Consider the following 7,240-nt stretch of genomic DNA (forward strand, 5'->3'; position numbering starts at 1 on the left):
TATCTGATCATAATGCTATAAAACTGGAAATTAATAATAAAAGAAATTGCATATAAAACTCCATGAAAACATGGATTAAATAATATACTCCTGAACAATCAATGAGTAACAGAGGAAATTAAAGAAGAAATTAGACAATATCTACAAGTAAGTGAAAATACAAATACAACTTACCAGAATCTATGGTATCCAATGAAAGCAGTCCTCTGAGGGAAATCCATTACAGTGAACTCCCACATCAGGAAAACAGAACAAAAACAAATAAACAACCTGATGCCACACCTCAGACATCTAGAAAAAAAAAATAAGGCAAGCCCAAAGTCAAAAGAAGGGAGAAAGTCATAAGGATTAAGTAGAAATCAATGCAATAGAGACTAAGAAAACAGTACAAAAAGTTAACTAGTCAAAGAGTTGGTTCTTTGATAGAATAAATAAAATTAATAAGTCCCTAGACAATCTTATTTTAAAAAGGAAAGATAAAAATTCATGCAGTAAGGAATGTAAAGGGTGAAACCACTACAGACCCTGTGGAAATATAGAAGATCATCAATACCTACCTAAAAAACCTTTACTCAAATAGGTTTGGTAACACAGAAGAAATAGACAGATTCCTAGAAACATATGAATTACCAAAGCTGAATTAAGAAGACGTAAAACTGCTGAATAATTCTATTTCAATTCATGAAATTGAAAATGTAATTAGCATCTTACCAACAAAGAAAAGCCTGGGTTCTGATGAATTCACAGCTGAATTCTCCAAGAAATAGTTTAGTACATGGTGATAGGCATGGGTCTAGTTTTAGTTTTCAGTGTATGGAAAGCCAGTTTTTCCAGCACCATTTATTATAGAGGTCATCTTTCTTCCAGAAATATACAAAATGACAAAACGAAAGACCAAATTACAACCTCAAACCTCCAGCCCATCTCAGGAAACCCTAGGAGCAATGTATATAGAAGAAAATATATCCCATCCACCTCATATATCGGACATAATAGCTACTGAAGTTGACAAACAACTCCAGGAAGCTTTAAAGAAATTCAAACTCGAAATAATCTCGCAGATAAAAGAAGAAATGATAAAAGAAATGAAAGAGATTCTAAATATATCTAAAGAAAACACAGATAAAAAATTGGAGGAACTAAACAAAAAGATAGAATCCCTAGACGAGCAATATAAGAAACAAACAGAATACATAATGCAGATGCACAGAGATATACAGGAAATAAAAAACTCCACTGAAAGTTGTAAAAACCGCCTTAATGAAAGTGAAGATAGAATTTCAGACCTTGAAGACATGATTGCAGCTAGTGAACAGGAAAGGAAAGATCTTTTGAAAATAACAAGGAATCAGGAAACAACAATTCAACAACTGCAAGACGATGCAAAGAAGAATAACATAAGAATGATAGGGATTAATGAAAGAGAGGGAGACAACATAAAGGATGTCAAGCGGATATTTAGAGAAGTAATAGCTGAAAATTTCCCAAGCATGAGATCAGAAACTGACATCAAGATCAGTGAAGCATATAGAACTCCAAACACTCATAACCAAAATAAAACTACACCCAGACATATAATAATCACCATCCCAGAAATCCAACACAAGAATAGATTACTAAAAGCTGTCAGAGAGAAAAGACAGATCACTTATAAAGGAAAACCTATCAGAATCACAGCAGACTTCTCAGCACAAACGATAAAGTCAAGAAGAGCATGGAGTGAAATATTCCAGATCCTAAAGCAAAATGATTTCCAACCAAGACTGATATATCCTGCAAAACTATCATTCAAAATAGATGGTGCAATATGATACTTCCATGACAAAGAACAGCTGAAGAACTTCATGAACACCAAACCGACCCTGCAAAAAATATTGAAAGACAGTTTAGATACACAAAGGAAAAAACCACTAAGCAAAGCAAATAATTAAACAGAACAGAAAGATAAAGATGCAACAGCAGAGAGATAACATTCCTACAATTAACCAGCATTTAACAGTAATAACCATTAATGTAAATGGTCTCAATGCACCAATCAAAAGAAACAGACTAGCAGAATGGATCAAGAAACAAAATCCAACCATATGCTGTTTACAGGAAACCCATCTAACCCAGAAGGATACTCACAGACTGAAAGTCAAAGGATGGAAAACAATTCTTCATGCAGCAGGAATCCAGAAAAAGGCAGGAGTAGCCATTCTGTTTGCAGACAACGTGAACTTTAAACCAACAATGACCATAAAGGACAAAGAAGGTCACTACATACTTGTAAGGGGAAAACTCCAAGAGGAAGAGATAACTATCTTAAATATATACGCACCAAACTCCAGAGCACCAAGTTATATAAAACAATTATTAACAGAAATGAAAACTCAAATTATCAGTAACACAATTGTAACAGGAGACCTTAATACGCCATTGACACCAAGGGACAGATCAACCAGACAGAAAATGAGCAAAGAAATAACAGAACTGAATCATACCTGTGAACAAATGGGTTTGATAGACATATACAGGATGTTCCACCCAACAACATCAGAATACACATTCTTCTCAGCAGTACATGGATCATTTTCTAAAATAGACCATATATTAGCTCACAGAACATATTTAAACAAGTGCAAAAGAGCTGAAATCATCCCTTGCATGTTATCGGATCATAGCGCTCTGAAATTAGAAATTAATGATAAAAGATACTGCAAAAATCCCACAAACACATGGAAACTGAATAACACACTCTTGAGTAATCAGTGGGTCACAGAGGAAATTAAAGAAGAAATCAAACAATACCTAAAAGAAAATGAAAATACAGATACAACTTACCGGAACCTGTGGGATGCAATGAAAGCCGTCCTGAGAGGAAAATTTATTGCACTGAGTTCCCACATCAGGAAAACAGAACGAATACAAATAAATAACTTGATGCTACACCTCAAACAGCTAGAAAAAGAAGAGCAAGTCAAGCCCAAAGCCAAAAGAAGAGAGGAAATTATAAAAATCAGAGCAGAAATCAATGCAATAGAGACTAAGAAAACAATCCAAAGAATCAACAAATCAAAGAGTTGGTTCTTTGAAAGAATAAATAAAATCGATAAGCCCCTAGCCAACCTTATTAAAAAAAGGGAAGAAAAAGCTCAAATTCATGCAATAAGAAATGAAAAAGGAGAAATCACTACAGACCCAATAGAAATACAGAAGATCATCAACACCTACTTCGAAAACCTCTACTCTCAAAAGTTTGATAACACAGAAGAAATAGACAGATTCTTAGAAGCATATGAAGTGCCAAAGCTAGATCAAGAGGATGTAAAACTGTTGAATAACCCAATCTCTGTTACTGAAATTTAAAATGTAATTAAGTCCTTACCCACCAAGAAGAGCCCAGGCCCAGATGGATTCACTGCAGAATTCTACAAGAAATACAAAGAAGACCTAATGCCGACACTCCTCAAACTGTTCAATGAAATTGAAAGGGAAGCAATCCTTCCTAAGTCGTTCCTGGAAGCAAATATTACTCTAGCACCAAAACCTGAGAAAGACCCAACTAAAAAAGAGAACTATAGACCGATCTCCCTAATGAACACAGATGCAAAAATCCTCAATAAAATATTGGCAAATAGGATCCAGCAAATCATCAAGAAGATTATACACCATGACCAAGTGGGATTCATCCCAGGAATGCAAGGATGGTTCAACATACGCAAATCAATAAATGTAATCCACCATATCAATAAAGCCAAAAATAAGAATCACATGATCATTTCTATAGATGCAGAAAAAGCCTTCGATAAGGTCCAACATTTATTCATGATAAAAACTCTACAGAAAATTGGAATAGATGGTCTTTACCTCAATATAATAAAGGCCATTTATGACAAACCAACAGCCAGCATCATTCTAAATGGCCAAAAATTGAAAGCTTTTACTTTAAAATCAGGCACAAGACAAGGATGTCCTTTATCACCACTCCTATTTAATATAGTACTGGAAGTACTAGCCAGAGCAATTAGGCAAGAAAGAGAAATAAAAGGGGTAAAGATAGGAAAAGAAGAAGTTAAGTTATCATTGTTTGCAGATGACATGATACTCTACATAGAAGACCCCCTAAACTCCATTGAAATACTCTTAGATACAATAAATAAATTCAGTAATGTGGCTGGATACAAAATCAATACTCAGAAATCAATAGCATTCCTATACACGAACAACAAAATTACAGAGAGGGAAATAAGAGAAACTGGACTATTCACATTAGCAAGCAAAAAAATGAAATATTTAGGAATTACTCTTACGAAAGAAGTGAAAGACTTATACAGTGAAAACTATAATACACTGAAAAAGGAAATTGAAGATGATCTCAGAAAATGGAAAGACATCCCTTGCTCATGGATAGGAAGAACAAACATTGTGAAGATGGCCATTCTCCCAAAACTCTTATACAGATTCAATGCAATCCCAATAGAAATACCATCAACATACCTTATAGATCTAGAGAAATCACTCCTAAATTTCATCTGGAACCAGAAGAGACCTAGAATCGCAAAGGCAATTCTAAGCAGCAAAGGCAAAGCAGGAGGCATCACAATCCCTGACTTGAAATTATACTACAAAGCAACAGTAGTAAAATCAACATGGTATTGGAATCAAAACAGAGGCGAAGATCAATGGAATAGATTAGAAGATACAACCACAACTACAAACACACTCAACCACCTTATCTTTGATAAAGGAGCCAAGCAGGTTCACTGGAAGAACGACAGTCTCTTTAATAAATGGTGCTGGAAAAACTGGCTCTCCATTTGCCGAAAACTAAAGCTAGACCCATGTCTATCACCATGTACTAAATTAAAATCTAAATGGGTCAAAGATCTGAATATTAAAACAGAAACACTAAATCTATTGGAAGACAAAGTGGGTAGAAACCTTGGAGACATAGGAGTAGGTAGAGAATTCATGAACAGGACTCAAACCGCACGGGAAACACTTCCCAGAATCAATAACTGGGACCACATCTTATTAAAAAGTTTCTGCATGTCAAAAGAAATCTCCAGCATAGTGAAAAGAAAACCCACAAACTGGGAAAAGATTTTAGTGAACTCTCTCTCAGACAAGGGACTCTTGTCTAAAACATATAAAGAATTAAAAAAACTCAGACCTCCAAAATTCAAAGATCCAATCCAAAAATGGGCATCTGAGATGAATACGCAATTCTCAGATGAAGAAATGCAAATGGCAAATAAATATATGAAAACATGCTCATCATCATTGGTCATCAGAGAAATGCAAATTAAAACCACACTGAGATTCCATCTCACTCCTGAAAGAATGGCCAGGATCAAGAAAACCAACAACAACAAATGCTGGAGAGGATGTGGGGAAAAAGGAACTCTCCTGCACTGTTGGTGGGAGTGTAGACTGGTACAGCCTTTGTGGAGGTCTGTCTGGAGGTTTCTCAAAAAGTTGGGATTGGAAATCCCATTTATTCCAGCTATTCCACTTCTAGGCATATTCCCAGAAGAACTGAAAGCATCATACCACAGTGATTTATGTGCACCTATGCTTATAGCAGCACAATTTGTAATCGCCAGATCTTGGAAACAACCCAAGTGTCCATCAACTGAGGAATGGATAAAAAAGTGGTGGTATTTCTATACAATGGAATATTATTCAGCTATAAAGAAGGATCACATTGAGATATTTATCAATAAATGGGCGCAGCTTGAGACCATACTCATAAGTGAAATAAATCAATCTCGCATGTATGAATACCGAATAGTTTCCCTAATGTAAGTAATGATTCAAATATATGAAAATATGTGGCAATCATGATTCCCCATTATGTGGCCTTGAAGCCTTATAAAATTTTCACTTATTAATTAGAAAGGCTTTATTCCGGGCTTCTTGATATGGAAATATTTGAAGCTATAGTATATGAAGTTTTATCCAAATATTTCAAGGAAAAAGACAGACACTATGGTAACTATTATTCTTTAAAAAAATTATTTAGTTATTTCTTATGTTTATTTTAATTAAGGGAAAAATTTAAAAAATTAGGATATATAATAGTAACTCTTTTCGATTTCCTATTAACTTGTTTTGAAGTCCTGTAATGCTCCCACGATCTTGTTTTGACTGATTAGACTCTGTTCCATTCTGTGGGATAGTATCAGGTCCGAGGGTATAGGCAACTACTTTGAAGGCAGTAAGATTCACTAAGATGCCCATTCTGGTTTGACTATTGTCTCCTTTGGAAGTCCTGTAATGTTTACAATGTCTAAGTTTTATTGGTCTTGTTCTCTACTGTTTTGTCCAACTTTATAATATCTAATGAGATAGACAAATCTTTTTAAGGAAACAAGAGACAACGTTGATAACTATTGTTAATAACCGTATACTCTGTTCTACATCATGTGCTAAGTCTATCCTTGGTTTTCACTGACAGCTTTGTTCTGCCATATTTGACTTTATTCTCCCCCCCCCCAAAAAAAAGTAATAAGAACTAAGGAGTAATAAAATCTAAAATGTGTAAATTTTGTTGTAAAAAGAGAGGAAGGGGAAAAAAGAGCTCTAACGGATATAACAGCAAGTGTGTATAGGGATGTTGAATAGCTGACTATATTAATGTTTTTGGATCATTGAACACAGCTGTTTGTAGTCTCTCTGTTTGAATGTCTACTTTGTATTCTTTGATACTGTGATTTGAGCAACTATTTCCAAGATGATAATATGTAATCTATTAACAGGTGATTTCTTACTGTTATGCTTTTTTTTGTAGTTCTGTATTATATGTAACCTTACACTGCTTTGTTTTGTTTTGTGTTTTTCTCTTTTTCCTCTTAAATAAAAAAAAAATAAAGTTCCAGACACAACTCTGCCAAGTTGTCTCACTTGGGTTGAGATAGCCAAAAATAGCTACAGGAAGATAGTGGCAGAGCTGTGACAAACAAAGGTCCAGAGGCTAAGTGGGCATACTGTGTTCAAGAAATTGAGATAAAAAAAATTGAGAGGAGGGAAGACCCAAGGTAGGGAAAGGAGATGCAGGACCAGAAGTAAGAGAACCATCTTACTAAGGAGTGTTTTTGTGTTGTGGGATGAGGATTTATTCTTGAACTAAAATGAAAAAAGAACTATCATTAAAGCTTTAAACTTCTCCCCTATATGAGTGATATTATTGTAATTCAAAACTAAGATTGATAGCATATGGGCTGAACAGCTAAAATCTGTGATTGATATCTGGGTG

The sequence above is a fragment of the Cavia porcellus genome, unplaced genomic scaffold, assembly GCF_034190915.1.
Source record: "Cavia porcellus strain 051 isolate PalLab524CR breed Dunkin Hartley unplaced genomic scaffold, mCavPor4.1 scaffold_7, whole genome shotgun sequence".
NCBI classification, from domain to species: domain Eukaryota; kingdom Metazoa; phylum Chordata; class Mammalia; order Rodentia; family Caviidae; genus Cavia; species Cavia porcellus.